Consider the following 19,041-nt stretch of genomic DNA (forward strand, 5'->3'; position numbering starts at 1 on the left):
ATTGAAATAAAAAAACAACCCTCATTAACCATTTTATTGAGAATAAAAAAAACGCCGTCATTGAAGTCCTCGAATCCGAAGTCCAACAACCGAACCTGTAAAAAAACACACACACACAAAAATAATCAGTAACACATAAAGAAGCAAAATTATTATTCTTACCTATCCTGGGTCCAGCGCTGGAGCCGCAATGTCAGCGAGCTGGGCCCTGTATCTAATCCTATCATGTGTGATACAGTCTGCTGAGCTGTGTATCTAATCCAATCATGTATGATACTGTCTGCTGGGCCCTATATCTAATCCGATCATGTGTGATACTGTCTGCTGAGCCACTGTATCTAATCCTATCATGTGTGATACTGTCTGCTGAGCCACTGTATCTAATCCTATCATGTGTGGTACTGTCTGCTGAGCCACTGTATCTAATCCTATCATGTGTGACACTGTCTGCTGAGCCACTGTATCTAATCCTATCATGTGTGATACTGTCTGCTGGGCCCTATATCTAATCCGATCATGTGTGATACTGTCTGCTGAGCCACTGTATCTAATCCTATCATGTGTGATACTGTCTGCTGAGCCACTGTATCTAATCCTATCATGTGTGGTACTGTCTGCTGAGCCACTGTATCTAATCCTATCATGTGTGACACTGTCTGCTGAGCCACTGTATCTAATCCTATTATGTGTGGCACTGTCTGCTGAGCCACTGTATCTAATCCTATCATGTGTGGTACTGTCAGCTGAGCCACTGTATCTAATCCTATCATGTGTGATACTGTCTGCTGGGCCACTGTATCTAATCCTATCATGTGTGATACTGTCTGCTGAGCTGTGTATCTAATCCTATCATGTGTGATACTGCCTTCTGAGCCACTGTATCTAATCCTATCATGTGTGATACTGCCTTCTGAGCCACTGTATCTAATCCTATCATGTGTGATACTGTCTGCTGAGCCACTGTATCTAATCCTATCCATAGTTTATAGGGTCGTAGTGCTATAGATATGCTATGCTGTCTCATATACACACATTTTTTTTTGGGGCGGACACATATGTATTGGGGCTATTTCCCGGACATTTTAAGCCCTGAGGGTATGTTCACACGGCAGCGTCTGTTACGGCTGAGATTACGGAGCTGTTTTCAGGAGAAAACAGCACCGTAATTTCAGCCGTAATGGCATGTGCAGGCGTCTTTCGCTGCGTCCATTACGGAAGTAATTGAAGCTGGTTTTCCATGGAGTCAATGGAAAACGGCTCCATTTACGTCTGAAGAAGTGACAGGCACTTTTTCACGCGCCGCCTTTTGACAGCGGCGCGTAAAAAAAAATGACCGTCGGCACAGAACATCGTAAGACCCATTCAAATGAATGGGCAGATGTTTGCCGACGCTTTTGAGCCGCATTTTCGGACGTAATTCAATGCTAAAACGCCCGAATTACGTCCGTAAATAGTGTGTGTGAACCCAGCCTTAGTGACGCCCCGGCTGCTAGTGCTGCATTGTTGGGTCATTTAGGAGACCCAGCGATGCAGCTGAAAGCTGCGGACTGTCGGCCATGAGAAGTTTGCGGGGGGGGGGGGGCCCAGTAAGAATTTTTGCATCGGGGCCCATGAGCCTCTAGCTACGCCCCTGCTGCTCGTTCACGTCGGCCTCACTCCTTTCATCTCTTGACGATGCCTCTTGCAAAGTCTCGGCCATGGCGGGGTCCGTCACGTCCTCGGGCCTAACCATCTCAACATTAGCTAGCACCGTGCCGGCCGGTATCTCGACAACCCCTTGGGTCGGATTCAGCACTCTGACGGTCGCCATTCCTTTGGTGATCCGACACACCGTTCTTCCCACCACCCAGGGTAGCGTACTCTTGAGACTTCGCATGGGTTCCACCATGACCACGGCATCCCTTAAGCGATGATGGGTCCCTACGGAGAGGGGAATGGTGACTTCCTGTAGAGGTGGTACTTGCAGCACCGCTTTACCTGGGGCCCTCACCGACCCCACTCGCCCCTGTAGCGTCTTCAAGTCAGCCTGTCGTTGGCAGATTTGATGCACATGAAATAAATCTTGCCGGGCGGTCCGATCGGCTGCCAGCTCCTCCCACCGGCTACCGCTCGTCTCGTTGAACATCATGCCATGTATTTCCTGCAACACATTCATGCCAATTATAACAGGTATACCCGGCCTTGCACAATTATGTACTACCACAATACCAGCATGGGGAAAATTACGATTAAACACGTCTAATTCTAACCACGTAACACCGGCAATGGGAATTGGCAGGCTATTAGCCGCCGTAAGTTCAATCCAAGGGGCTTCTAGAGTCTGTCGACCTTGGAACTGTTCATGGAACAACTGATAGGTCATGGTGGTTACCTCCGAACCAGTGTCAATAAGGCAAGGAACGTTAACCCCCCCGATCATGGCTGTAACTATGGCGCATTTTCCTGTCAAAAGTTCCACCCTTCCTTTTGGGCCCGTCGATGGAATGCTCGCAGCTTGGCCCTCAGCGGCGGGGTAACTTAGTTTAAAGGTGGCTGTTCCCGTCTTGGATAGCGTCTCACCCTGCAATCTCTGGCAAAATGACCCGGCTGATCACACTACCAACAGCGTCGAGGCCCTCCTTGTGTCGCTCTGGGTGACCGAGGGAGCTGTTCCGGTCGATCGGCCATTACTCTCAGTTGGGCGACATCTGTTTTTAATTCCCGGATAGCTTCCTTGACATCCCGGGCGAACTCAGTGAACACTGCTTCTGGGCGTCCATTACCTGTCGGAGATGGCTCGGGGGTACCCACGTTTTGAAGGGCCATGCTAGCCTCTCCCAACTCCTCTTGATGAACTTTGAGCGCTTCTCGTAACACCTCACTCATCGTGGCGGTGGGGGTTACCCGGACGAGGTCTCTCGCGGCGCGTCTCAGGGTCCGGCTGTCCAGCCCGGACACAAACTGGTCTCGCACTATTCGGTCCGGCTCCGTTACGGCTGCGCACCCCGCTGGGTCCTTCGTTACGAGTCGACTCCACATTCCTTGTAATCCTACCGCAAATTGTTGAAGTGATTCTCCGTTCCTCTGTACCCTGGTATAGAATTTCTTCCGGAGATCGGCGGCTGACGTAACGTCTCCATAGAGGGACTCCAATCGGCTGATGATTGCTTCTAGCGTGTCGCGGTGTTCTAGCGGTAGAACCAAGACAGCTTGTCTCGCGTCCCCTTCGAGTGAGTTAAATGCCAGGTCAGCTTGGTGGGTCACAGGTACCTGGAATAACCGGGCCGCAGTACGAACTCGTTCCGTCCAGTCTGCGATCGATACACTCTTTCCGTCAAACTTGGGAATGTTCATTAGGGCGGCCCCCATGGACGGTCGGGGTCGACGGTAGTGTCCCGCTGCTGGATGGTTCCATCGCGGCGAGGTTTCGGATCCTGCCGACTACGCCAATTTATGTAGGAGGGACTACCGCGATAGGAATTAAATGAACAAGACATACCGTCCTTTGGGTAACTTCTTTACTGTAGCGAGCAAATAACAGCAACTTCTTCTTTATGGAGCAGACAGGAATTCTGAGGTTGAGGACTTTGATCTCGCTGGAAGTCCCCCGGAGAGAGGTTGTGCCTGACCCCACGTTGCCGGCTTGGCTAAGGATACGCCGCTGTCAGTCACGGCGGGAGCTACCCACTACTGACAGCCTATCCTAGGGTAAAAGTCACACTCTCGGCCCACGGATCGCGTCGTGGGAATCAGCGACTAACGTACCTACTAGCACCGTCACGGGTCCTTGCGGAGCTATCCGCTACCTTTCATGACAACCCTCTCTCTCCTCAGTCGGTAGTCCGAACGGTGGACACCCTAGGATGCAACTGAACTGGCGGGCTGACGCTAAGGGTTACACGAAGTCCAGCTAATAGTCCAACAAAGTCCTGTCAACCCGACCGTTCCTTCTGTCTGCTCCTATTCCAACAAGATTCATAAACAACAGTTCCATGCAAGTACTACATGCGGTGCTCTAGCTATAACAGTTCCATGCAAGGGTTACATGCGGTGCTTTATGTATAACAGTTCTATGCAAAAGTGACACGCGGTGCTTTATCTATAACAGTTTCATGCAAGAGTGACACGCGGTGCTTTATTTATAACAGTTCCATGCAAGAGTGACACGCGGTGCTTTGTCTATAACAGTTTCATGCAAGAGTGACACGCGGTGCTTTATTTATAACAGTTCCATGCAAAAGTGACACGTGGTGACTGAGATAGCAAGTCCTCTGCCTTTGGGCCTTTCTGTGAAAGTGTTGTTTGTCCCTTTTGAGACTATTCTTTTGAGAGTAAGGTGGGAGTAAGGTGGCGGTAGTTAGCGAGGGACGTCACGCCAGAAACGGTCACAGACTAGGACACGGGCACTTTTGTCATGGCGGGAATGTAGTTCTTGGTCAGGGGTCTTAAGGTCTGGGCACGGTACCTGTGGCTGTTGGCACACTCCTTGTGCTTTGGCTGGTCCCCTGTCCTCCTCCTGGATTTCCTCAGACACCCGTGCTGTCCTTCTTCCTCTACTCTGAGGCTGCAGCTGAGAGCCCACGTGCTGTCAGGCTCCTGCCTTCTCTAGTACGGTGCCTTCCTGTACCTCTCGCTTCACAGTGCACCTCTTCTCTCTCTTTCACTCTCCGTACCACCCTTCTTCACCCCCCTCACTCCTGCTCTCTCCCTCTCTCCTCTTCGCGCCGCTCGCTTGCTCCGCCCCCTCCTTTCTCACACTCTCCTCCTCTGTCCTCCCTCTTGCTCCCGTCACGGCTCCTCCTCCTCCTGCTTTCCTTCTCTCTCTGCTGGAGCGTCTGCGATGGCCGTCGGCACCGCGGCCGTTTCCATGGCAACCAGGACGCTCCTCCGCCCGACTCCTGTGTCAAAGACCGGCGGTGGTTTCCTGCGGGGTTCCCCATCCAAGAGGACAAGTAAGTGCACCCCTTACATGTGTCCGTGTGTCCGCTGCGTAATACTCACGACATGTCCTATATTTGTGCATTGTTGGCGCATCACGCACCCATTGAAGTCAATGGGTGGGTGAAAATCACGCCCAGCACTTCCGCAGCAGTATAAACTATGAATGAAAACAGAAAAGCACCTTGTGCTACAAACATACAAACAGAGTGTCATAATGATGGCGGCTGCGCGAAAATCACTCAGCCGCGCATCATACGCTGCTGACACACGGAGCTGTTATGGACCTTTTGCATGCGCTAAACGCCAGGTTTTTGCGCACACAAAAAGCACACGCTTGTGTGAATCCGGCCTTAGGGTAGGAACACACTAGGCATGAACACTGCGGATTTTATGCAACACATTTTATTGTGGAAAATCCGCAGCGTATTACAGTCGCAGCAGAGTGGATGAGATTTGAACAAATCTCATCCACACGCTGCAAAAAAAATGGACCTGCAGTGTGGCTTTTTAAGCCGCAGCATGTCAATTTATGCTGCAGAATCGCTGCTCCTGTTGCGGAAATGCTGCGGTTCTGCCGCAAAAATCACACATGAGAAAAAAAAAAGGTACTTTTTTACATTTATAAAAAAGTTTAGACTTACCCCGGCCGTAGTCCTGGTGACGCGATCCTCTATTCTTAGCGCAGCCCGGCCTCCTGTCATGACGTTTCATCCCATGTGACTGCTGCAGCGGTCACATGGTCTACAGCATCATCCCAGGAGGCGGGGCTACGTTCAGAAGAGAGAGATGCGTCATCTAAACTACGGCCGGGGCAAGTCTAAACTTTTTTTTCCCTGCAGGATTCCCGCAGCGGACATGCCTCACGAAACCTGCGCCACTATTTGGTGCGGTTTTGCTGGCAGAATTCCCTGCGGCTACCGGGGCGGATAAACGGTGTAGTTTTACTCAGCATATCCGCCTAGTGTGTCCCTTATGATGTCGCTCCTGGAACTGCTGCCGGCAGGGGTGAACCTAGCCCGTCTGCCGCCTGAGGCGAACTATAAAAAGGTGCCCCCCCCCCACAAATCTATCTGAGTTTTCTCATTCCTGACTTTACACATCAAACACGGAATATATAAATTTTTTAAATAGGAAAACATTTGATGTTTATTTGTTAGGCCCTGTTCACACAGAGTATTTTGACGAGTTTTTGGGCGCGGAAACCGCTCCGCAAAACTCGTCAAAAACCGGCCGAAAATGCCTCCCGAGAAAGAAGGGACATGCCCTATCTTCGCACGTTTACGCCTCTGACCTCCTATTGACATCAATGGGAGGCAGAGAGAGGGTATTTCGCTGAGTTTTTTGCCCGTAGCACTCAATGGCCGTGAGCGAAAAACGCGGTGAAAATCGCGGCAAACGACGTGCAGGAAGGACAAAATTTGCCTCAAAAACCCAAAAAACTCAGTGTGAACATAGCCTTAAAGTGCTGTTTGAAGTATGGAAAATATTTAAAGAATTATTCTTACTGCCAATCAGTGCAGTGCAAATAGTACAGTCTGCACTGCCCCATATCTCTCCTCGGCAGCCAGTCTCATTTGCGGCGAAACTCTCTGCAATTACATTCAGGCCAGTCCAGGACGGATTGCGCTTAGCGCTGTTTTGAAGCGGCACGTCCTGGGCTGGTTTCTTTGCTCTACCTGCTGTATTGTTGTGGCCTGCCTGTGCTGGCTCGATGCCAGTGGTGGATTAATATGATCTTTGGCCCTGTACGGTCCACAAGTTATGGACCCACATCCCACGCGTAAGTATCACCTACATGTCAAAGTACATCATATGCCACTCTGCGGACTGTCTCTTAGCCTGATCATCCGCTGCCACTCACACTTCCCCACAGCCCCCACCACTGTAATGTACATAGATTGTAAGACCAACATTACCAATAATACCGCCATACTGCTACTGAATAATACCCCATACTGTTACTGAATAATACCCCCATACTGTTACTGAATAATACTCCCATACTGTTACTGAATAATACCCTCATACTGTTACTGAATAATACCCCCATACTGTTACTCAATAATACCTCCATACTCTTACTGAATAATACCTCCATACTGTTACTGAATAATACCTCCATACTGTTACTGAATAATACCCCCATACTGTTACTGAATAATCCCTCCATACTGTTACTGAATAATACATTTATACTGTTACTGAATAATACCCCCATACTGTTACTGAATAATAGCCCCATACTGTTACTAAATAATACCTCCATACTGTTACTGAATAATACCCCCATACTGTTACTGAATAATACTCCCATACTGTTACTGAATAATACCCTCATACTGTTACTGAATAATACCCCCATACTGTTACTGAATGATACCCCCATACTGTTACTGAATAATACCGCCATACTGTTACTGAATAATACCCCCATACTGTTACTGAATAATACCTCCATACTGTTACTGAATAATACCTCCATACTGTTACTGAATAATACCTCCATACTGTTACTGAATAATACCTCCATACTGTTACTGAATAATACCTCCATACTGTTACTGAATAATACCCCCATACTGTTACTGAATAATACCTCCATACTGTTACTGAATAATACCTCCATACTGTTACTGAATAATACCTCCATACTGTTACTGAATAATACCTCCATACTGATACTGAATAATACCCCCATACGGTTACTGAATAATACCCCCATACTGTTACTGAATAATACCTCCATACTGTTACTGAATAATACCCCCATACTGTTACTGAATAATACCTCCATACTGTTACTGAATAATACCCCCATACTGTTACTGAATAATACCTCCATACGGTTACTGAATAATACCCCCATACTGTTACTGAATAATACCCCCATACTATTACTGAATAATACCTCCATACGGTTACTGAATAATACCTCCATACGGTTACTGAATAATACCTCCATACTGTTACTGAATAATACCTCCATACTGTTACTGAATAATACCTCCATACTGTTACTGAATAATACCTCTATACTGTTACTGAATAATACCCCCATACTGTTACTGAATAATACCTCCATACGGTTACTGAATAATACCCCCATACTATTACTGAATAATACCTCCATACGGTTACTGAATAATACCTCCATACTGTTACTGAATAATACCCCCATACTGTTACTGAATAATACATTTATACTGTTACTGAATAATACCTCCATACGGTTACTGAATAAAACTGCCAAACCATGATCACATATTACTACAACATTGTGTCAGAAAAAACCCACCATACTGTTAGTGAATAAATCACACTATATATAGACCAATATTACCACCATATAGTGACCTTATAGAGGTAGATGCCAGTTATGCACAAGATATCTGCAGACCATATAAGTGATTACAGTATAGTTATATCGAGTGACTATTGTGGAAAATTTAAGTTTTTTACATTTTTATACTGCTTTTTTTTGGTAGGTTCCGCTGGAGCGTTTGGACTACGTCGTAGATACATTGGACTACTCCGATGATCTACTTTTAAAAAAAAAAAAAATGGTGAAAGAGGGTTGCATGGGGGAGTTTAGATTTCAATAAAAGTTTTTCTTGTGTTTTTTTTTAATACTTTATTATGGCCTTAGTAATGGCTGTTGTCTGATTGAGAGCGTCCATTACTAAGAAGGGGCTTAGTGATAGCCAGTAAAAAGGCTATCACTAACCCCTATAATTACCCCGGTTCTCACTGCCGCGAGGGGAGTACGATCCAGTACCCGACCATCTGAAGCGACGGTAAGGCAGCAGGGCGGTCACAGGCTGGTTTTACCAGGCTAGGAAGGGATAAAAAACGTTGCCCTTCATTCAATACGTTGGCTATATCTGCAATAATTTGATTTTAACCCACTACATCAAGGTGGTGAATACCTTGGAGACTCTCACAGAACATACGGGACGTTACAAATAATCTTATTTACATGGCTAATGAGGTTCAGTTAACACGAACAGAACTAGCAGAGAAAGTTTTTGGTGTCAATGACATTCTGACTGAAAACGAATCCAACATGGAGGACCTATTCCACGGTCTTGAAAAACACCTGGCACAACAAGCCAAAATTTGGTGGGATCTCACCACTCTCAAAAACTACATTGCTAAGGATATGATCCCCAGAGGCCTTAGACTGCGAAAAACACCCACTTTTATCTACACTGAAGATTTCATCAAAGAATGGAACGAAACACTATCCGACTGTTCTATCAAATTAATGAAATTGATTACTAAACAGGAGGAAATAAAACTACTGGAACTAGACATACAAATATCGGACAATAGAAAACAGTTAGAGGTTTTTTCCAGCTCACCCTCCTTCTCCTTTCTCCAGTCACGCACATCATCAGCCATTGACAAACTCGATCGCTCTATAGCAGAAACGAAGAAAAACAAGTTCAAACGAGATACTAAGGATTATGCACTAAATGAAATCTATACCTGGAATAAGAAAGAAAGAAATTATAATAGACCTAGACCTATCCTCAAAAAACGAAATTTCCAATACAAACAATATAAAGATCTACCCAATAGAGTAAGCTTTAGCTCGACTGAGCCAGACTCAGCTGAAGGCTTCTCAGAGGAGGAAAATATGAGAACACGGTCCTATTCCAACCACAGACAAGATACAACAGGTCATCAGTCAAAAAACGAGGAAGGAGGGGCGGTAGGAAACACAAACAGACAAAATCAAGAACAAAACCGCCGCCTCCGTCCCCGAAAATTCCAACACTATTAGAGTCAAATGTTACCAACTTATCCTCCATGTCTCTAACCAAGGAACAAAATCAAGTATTATCATTGGGCCTAAATTTTGCCCCAAAAAATAATTTCAACTTGTTTAATACAATACTCGACATTAATAAATTTATCCGCAACTTAACGGTCAAAAAACATTTCCTTGCATCAGAAACAACCAAGGAGGTCACCAATATCACGACATCTTCACCAAACACCATTAATATCATTGAAGAATCACCAGCAGGCACATCTCATGTCCAGCCTGAATTCTCATTCCAGGAACTTTCAACCATTGTGTGCCTAGAACACCTGTGCACTGAAAAACCTAACCAAATAGTCACGACTGCTGTCAACTTTGAAACATCAAATCCGAAGTTTTATCCAACCAGTTCACGGACAAATTCAATGGACGAATTCCAATTGGTACTGGAAAAAGAATTACAAACTCTAGCAGATGGACTCAAAACTCAACAACAACAAACCAACATGACCATGGGTCTGAAAGAAGCAGTCAAATCCTTACAGGATAATAAAGAAATAATCATTAAGATGTCGGATAAAGGCGGAAATGTTACGGTGATGAATAAACATGACTATAAATCATCAATCATGACCATGCTAACGGATGAAACAACTTACAAAAGTCTAGAAAAAAAATCCAGTGGAAACAATCAAAACTAACATGAAAAAACTACTCAATGATGGCCTAATACAAGGATTCATTACTCAAAAACAGTTGGATTTCATTTATATTGAACAACCCATCACTCCGATAATCCACGCATTGCCCAAAACACATAAAAAAAATTTTCCTCCACCGATGAGACCTATAGTCTCAGGCATCGGATCAATACTAGAGAGATTATCTGAATGGCTCGATACACTGTTGCAACCGCTAGTACAAAGAACACCTGGTTTTCTTAGTGATACTAAAAATGTCCTAAACTCACTACACAACTTACGGTGGCAAGAAAATTATACATGGCTCACTTGTGATGTGGTCTCATTATATACCTCAATCCCCCATCAAATAGCCTACACTGCTTTGGAAGAATATCTATCCATGCATAGCAGTTATGATAAAAAATTCCAAATATACATCCTGGAAGTCCTAGTATTTTTAATGACGAACAACTACTTCCAATTCGATGGAAAATATTATCTCCAATTAAGAGGGGTATCCATGGGGGCCAAATTCTCCCCCTCAGTGGCGAATCTGGTTATGTCGTGGTGGGAAGAGTCCCACATTTTCTCCAGCAACAACCAATATGGCAACTGTATCGAATGGTACGGTAGATACATTGATGACATCTTACTTATATGGAAAGGGGACATTAATATCATCCCGGATTTTGTTGAGAGCCTAAATCACAATCAATGTAATCTCAAATTTACATACAACCATGACACCACTGAAATTGTTTTTCTGGACCTAAAGCTAAGCGGCATAGCAGGCCAGACTATATCCACCGAAACATACCGCAAACCCACAGCATCCAACAATATACTCCATGCCAAAAGCAATCATTCTAAGCAAACCATTCGGGCCATACCAGTGGGAGAGATGCACCGTGCGAAACGGAATTGTAGCTCACACGATCAGTTCAAATTAGAAGAAGATCAAATCAAATCCAGACTCTCAAAAAGAGGATATCCCCAATGGTCACTCAAACGAGCGAGTGACATTATGTCAAAAAAACCTAGAACACAGCTACTCCAATATCATAATGAGACCACCACCAAGCAAACCACCAAAGGTCAGCCTACATTAATCCTCCAACAGAGCAACCAATTCTCACAAATCAAAAACCTAGTAAACCAATACTTACCGATTCTTATGGAGGACGATAGTCTGCGTACCATCCTAGCGGGAGGAATTAGGGTGGTAGCTCGCAAAGCTCCATCCCTGGGCAGCGTTCTTTCTCCATCTTTCTTCAGTTCTAAAGATAAAACGAAAACAACATGGTTAGAAACAAAAGGTTTTTTCAAGTGTGGCCAACACCCCTGCAAAGTTTGTACTTATGCACACCCTACCAAAAATTTTTGCAACTCCACTCAAACAGATACATTTATCATTCAAAATTACATTAACTGTAACACAGAATCTGTTATTTACATAATTGAGTGTACAGACTGCCAATTGAAATACGTGGGCTGCACAAATAGAAAACTTAAAACTAGAATACTGGAACATCTCAGTTATGTCAGGAATCCGAATATTGTCAACATTTCAAATGCATCAAAACATTTCATACACAAACACAATAGGACAACCAAAAGTTTTTGTTGCTATGCTATCGAAAAAATCCATTTGCCGAAAAGAGGAGGAGATATAATCAACAAAACCCACCTCAGAGAAGCCTTTTGGATATATAGATTAAAGACAAGATTTCCGGATGGCCTTAACTTAAGAAAGGAACTCATGTTTCAGTATTGAGAAACCAGGAAGGCCACCAGTGCATAATCATCCCAGAGCACACAATATTAATAACTGCATCACAGTATTCTCAAAAATATATTTGATATTTTTTCCTAGCCAGAGAGTCTCCATCCACCCGTAATTTTAATAACCACCCTCCGTAGTGCATGCACAACATATGCCAAACGACATGCATTACTTCCCCATATTCCTGATTTTAGCCTTCACTTCACCTCCTTTTTTCCTTACCTATGCACTCACGATCCTACGATGCAAACCAGTGATAACTGAACTACAGATACGCCAAATATCTCAAACTGGCTCTCCCCTATTGCACCTACATTACAACACATTCTCCTACATATGGTAAATAATAACGCTTATAGTCCCGGCCTCACCATGAGCAACGTGTTACATAAAGCATCATTTAATTATTAGTTATGTCAATTATTAATGAATTCATTTCTTACCTATCATGTTAGCTGGAATGGGACGACTTTTGCCCGAGCAGATGGCTCCTCGTGATTCGTCCTGCATCTTGCGTTCCATATGGTCACAAGATCTGGAACGCACACGTGACCACCAATCATGATCCATACTACAAAGCTCTTACCTACATTTTAGTATTGCACAAACAAGACATCAACCTCCAACATTACCAATAACTAACAACGAGAGTCTCTTGCTACATATATAGTATTATACATGAGCAGTACTTACCAGACACGTGAACGGGCGCATCTAACATGTTCCCATTTCCGGATTGCGTTCCAAGTGACGTGTTAAGCAATGGAACGCAATCAGGACCCAGCTGTTACCACCGGACATAGTATAAAAGGGCCAGGGCGCTAGTTTCAAATCACACTACAGCCAAGTCTAAGGACGTCGCTATCGTCCGAAACGCGTAGGCTTTACAGGATCATTCCTCCCATTACCCACACACCAGGACCATACTCCAATGGACTTTTTAATAGAATCTCATTAAACTTGGAAATTCCTTCCGTTTTACTTCTACCAAAGCGCTGGATCCAACTTCCTTTCTACCTCTGCTTCTGCTACGTGTGCCGACACGAAAAGGATCCAGGCGCAGACAGCGACACTCATATTGTGTCAGGTGAGCTGGAGGATTCCTCCCTTTGTTTTCTACTACTACGAAATCGGTTTTTCCTCTCGTGCTCACATCTGTCAAAATTGTCCACACTTGTACAACAGTGAGCTAAGCAGAATATCTGTGCATACTGTTGTCATTTGAAAATTTTCTTTACCTATTGGTGTGTCTCATGGGTCAATGAAAGTCTGCCTAACTAAGGAAAAAGTATATTGTAAATGTACACGTGACATCACGATCACGTCTGATATTAGTTTGCACCAAGTTGCAACAAAATTCATTCAATACGTTGGCTATATCTGCAATAATTTGATTTTAACCCACTACATCAAGGTGGTGAATACCTTGGAGACTCTCACAGAACATACGGGACGTTACAAATAATCTTATTTACATGGCTAATGAGGTTCAGTTAACACGAACAGAACTAGCAGAGAAAGTTTTTGGTGTCAATGACATTCTGACTGAAAACGAATCCAACATGGAGGACCTATTCCACGGTCTTGAAAAACACCTGGCACAACAAGCCAAAATTTGGTGGGATCTCACCACTCTCAAAAACTACATTGCTAAGGATATGATCCCCAGAGGCCTTAGACTGCGAAAAACACCCACTTTTATCTACACTGAAGATTTCATCAAAGAATGGAACGAAACACTATCCGACTGTTCTATCAAATTAATTAAATTGATTACTAAACAGGAGGAAATAAAACTACTGGAACTAGACATACAAATATCGGACAATAGAAAACAGTTAGAGGTTTTTTCCAGCTCACCCTCCTTCTCCTTTCTCCAGTCACGCACATCATCAGCCATTGACAAACTCGATCGCTCTATAGCAGAAACGAAGAAAAACAAGTTCAAACGAGATACTAAGGATTATGCACTAAATGAAATCTATACCTGGAATAAGAAAGAAAGAAATTATAATAGACCTAGACCTATCCTCAAAAAACGAAATTTCCAATACAAACAATATAAAGATCTACCCAATAGAGTAAGCTTTAGCCCGACTGAGCCAGACTCAGCTGAAGGCTTCTCAGAGGAGGAAAATATGAGAACACGGTCCTATTCCAACCACAGACAAGATACAACAGGTCATCAGTCAAAAAACGAGGAAGGAGGGGCGGTAGGAAACACAAACAGACAAAATCAAGAACAAAACCGCCGCCTCCGTCCCCGAAAATTCCAACACTATTAGAGTCAAATGTTACCAACTTATCCTCCATGTCTCTAACCAAGGAACAAAATCAAGTATTATCATTGGGCCTAAATTTTGCCCCAAAAAATAATTTCAACTTGTTTAATACAATACTCGACATTAATAAATTTATCCGCAACTTAACGGTCAAAAAACATTTCCTTGCATCAGAAACAACCAAGGAGGTCACCAATATCACGACATCTTCACCAAACACCATTAATATCATTGAAGAATCACCAGCAGGCACATCTCATGTCCAGCCTGAATTCTCATTCCAGGAACTTTCAACCATTGTGTGCCTAGAACACCTGTGCACTGAAAAACCTAACCAAATAGTCACGACTGCTGTCAACTTTGAAACATCAAATCCAAAGTTTTATCCAACCAGTTCACGGACAAATTCAATGGACGAATTCCAATTGGTACTGGAAAAAGAATTACAAACTCTAGCAGATGGACTCAAAACTCAGCAACAACAAACCAACATGACCATGGGTCTGAAAGAAGCAGTCAAATCCTTACAGGATAATAAAGAAATAATCATTAAGATGTCGGATAAAGGCGGAAATGTTACGGTGATGAATAAACATGACTATAAATCATCAATCATGACCATGCTAACGGATGAAACAACTTACAAAAGTCTAGAAAAAAAATCCAGTGGAAACAATCAAAACTAACATGAAAAAACTACTCAATGATGGCCTAATACAAGGATTCATTACTCAAAAACAGTTGGATTTCATTTATATTGAACAACCCATCACTCCGATAATCCACGCATTTCCCAAAACACATAAAAAAAATTTTCCTCCACCGATGAGACCTATAGTCTCAGGCATCGGATCAATACTAGAGAGATTATCTGAATGGCTCGATACACTGTTGCAACCGCTAGTACAAAGAACACCTGGTTTTCTTAGTGATACTAAAAATGTCCTAAACTCACTACACAACTTACGGTGGCAAGAAAATTATACATGGCTCACTTGTGATGTGGTCTCATTATATACCTCAATCCCCCATCAAATAGCCTACACTGCTTTGGAAGAATATCTATCCATGCATAGCAGTTATGATAAAAAATTCCAAATATACATCCTGGAAGTCCTAGTATTTTTAATGACGAACAACTACTTCCAATTCGATGGAAAATATTATCTCCAATTAAGAGGGGTATCCATGGGGGCCAAATTCTCCCCCTCAGTGGCGAATCTGGTTATGTCGTGGTGGGAAGAGTCCCACATTTTCTCCAGCAACAACCAATATGGCAACTGTATCGAATGGTACGGTAGATACATTGATGACATCTTACTTATATGGAAAGGGGACATTAATATCATCCCGGATTTTGTTGAGAGCCTAAATCACAATCAATGTAATCTCAAATTTACATACAACCATGACACCACTGAAATTGTTTTTCTGGACCTAAAGCTAAGCGGCATAGCAGGCCAGACTATATCCACCGAAACATACCGCAAACCCACAGCATCCAACAATATACTCCATGCCAAAAGCAATCATTCTAAGCAAACCATTCGGGCCATACCAGTGGGAGAGATGCACCGTGCGAAACGGAATTGTAGCTCACACGATCAGTTCAAATTAGAAGAAGATCAAATCAAATCCAGACTCTCAAAAAGAGGATATCCCCAATGGTCACTCAAACGAGCGAGTGACATTATGTCAAAAAAACCTAGAACACAGCTACTCCAATATCATAATGAGACCACCACCAAGCAAACCACCAAAGGTCAGCCTACATTAATCCTCCAACAGAGCAACCAATTCTCCCAAATCAAAAACCTAGTAAACCAATACTTACCGATTCTTATGGAGGACGATAGTCTGCGTACCATCCTAGCGGGAGGAATTAGGGTGGTAGCTCGCAAAGCTCCATCCCTGGGCAGCGTTCTTTCTCCATCTTTCTTCAGTTCTAAAGATAAAACGAAAACAACATGGTTAGAAACAAAAGGTTTTTTCAAGTGTGGCCAACACCCCTGCAAAGTTTGTACTTATGCACACCCTACCAAAAATTTTTGCAACTCCACTCAAACAGATACATTTATCATTCAAAATTACATTAACTGTAACACAGAATCTGTTATTTACATAATTGAGTGTACAGACTGCCAATTGAAATACGTGGGCTGCACAAATAGAAAACTTAAAACTAGAATACTGGAACATCTCAGTTATGTCAGGAATCCGAATATTGTCAACATTTCAAATGCATCAAAACATTTCATACACAAACACAATAGGACAACCAAAAGTTTTTGTTGCTATGCTATCGAAAAAATCCATTTGCCGAAAAGAGGAGGAGATATAATCAACAAAACCCACCTCAGAGAAGCCTTTTGGATATATAGATTAAAGACAAGATTTCCGGATGGCCTTAACTTAAGAAAGGAACTCATGTTTCAGTATTGAGAAACCAGGAAGGCCACCAGTGCATAATCATCCCAGAGCACACAATATTAATAACTGCATCACAGTATTCTCAAAAATATATTTGATATTTTTTCCTAGCCAGAGAGTCTCCATCCACCCGTAATTTTAATAACCACCCTCCGTAGTGCATGCACAACATATGCCAAACGACATGCATTACTTCCCCATATTCCTGATTTTAGCCTTCACTTCACCTCCTTTTTTCCTTACCTATGCACTCACGATCCTACGATGCAAACCAGTGATAACTGAACTACAGATACGCCAAATATCTCAAACTGGCTCTCCCCTATTGCACCTACATTACAACACATTCTCCTACATATGGTAAATAATAACGCTTATAGTCCCGGCCTCACCATGAGCAACGTGTTACATAAAGCATCATTTAATTATTAGTTATGTCAATTATTAATGAATTCATTTCTTACCTATCATGTTAGCTGGAATGGGACGACTTTTGCCCGAGCAGATGGCTCCTCGTGATTCGTCCTGCATCTTGCGTTCCATATGGTCACAAGATCTGGAACGCACACGTGACCACCAATCATGATCCATACTACAAAGCTCTTACCTACATTTTAGTATTGCACAAACAAGACATCAACCTCCAACATTACCAATAACTAACAACGAGAGTCTCTTGCTACATATATAGTATTATACATGAGCAGTACTTACCAGACACGTGAACGGGCGCATCTAACATGTTCCCATTTCCGGATTGCGTTCCAAGTGACGTGTTAAGCAATGGAACGCAATCAGGACCCAGCTGTTACCACCGGACATAGTATAAAAGGGCCAGGGCGCTAGTTTCAAATCACACTACAGCCAAGTCTAAGGACGTCGCTATCGTCCGAAACGCGTAGGCTTTACAGGATCATTCCTCCCATTACCCACACACCAGGACCATACTCCAATGGACTTTTTAATAGAATCTCATTAAACTTGGAAATTCCTTCCGTTTTACTTCTACCAAAGCGCTGGATCCAACTTCCTTTCTACCTCTGCTTCTGCTACGTGTGCCGACACGAAAAGGATCCAGGCGCAGACAGCGACACTCATATTGTGTCAGGTGAGCTGGAGGATTCCTCCCTTTGTTTTCTACTACTACGAAATCGGTTTTTCCTCTCGTGCTCACATCTGTCAAAATTGTCCACACTTGTACAACAGTGAGCTAAGCAGAATATCTGTGCATACTGTTGTCATTTGAAAATTTTCTTTACCTATTGGTGTGTCTCATGGGTCAATGAAAGTCTGCCTAACTAAGGAAAAAGTATATTGTAAATGTACACGTGACATCACGATCACGTCTGATATTAGTTTGCACCAAGTTGCAACAAAATTCATTCAATACGTTGGCTATATCTGCAATAATTTGATTTTAACCCACTACATCAAGGTGGTGAATACCTTGGAGACTCTCACAGAACATACGGGACGTTACAAATAATCTTATTTACATGGCTAATGAGGTTCAGTTAACACGAACAGAACTAGCAGAGAAAGTTTTTGGTGTCAATGACATTCTGACTGAAAACGAATCCAACATGGAGGACCTATTCCACGGTCTTGAAAAACACCTGGCACAACAAGCCAAAATTTGGTGGGATCTCACCACTCTCAAAAACTACATTGCTAAGGATATGATCCCCAGAGGCCTTAGACTGCGAAAAACACCCACTTTTATCTACACTGAAGATTTCATCAAAGAATGGAACGAAACACTATCCGACTGTTCTATCAAATTAATGAAATTGATTACTAAACAGGAGGAAATAAAACTACTGGAACTAGACATACAAATATCGGACAATAGAAAACAGTTAGAGGTTTTTTCCAGCTCACCCTCCTTCTCCTTTCTCCAGTCACGCACATCATCAGCCATTGACAAACTCGATCGCTCTATAGCAGAAACGAAGAAAAACAAGTTCAAACGAGATACTAAGGATTATGCACTAAATGAAATCTATACCTGGAATAAGAAAGAAAGAAATTATAATAGACCTAGACCTATCCTCAAAAAACGAAATTTCCAATACAAACAATATAAAGATCTACCCAATAGAGTAAGCTTTAGCTCGACTGAGCCAGACTCAGCTGAAGGCTTCTCAGAGGAGGAAAATATGAGAACACGGTCCT

This window comes from Rhinoderma darwinii, chromosome 2 (genome assembly GCF_050947455.1).
Source record: "Rhinoderma darwinii isolate aRhiDar2 chromosome 2, aRhiDar2.hap1, whole genome shotgun sequence".
Lineage (NCBI taxonomy): Eukaryota > Metazoa > Chordata > Amphibia > Anura > Rhinodermatidae > Rhinoderma > Rhinoderma darwinii.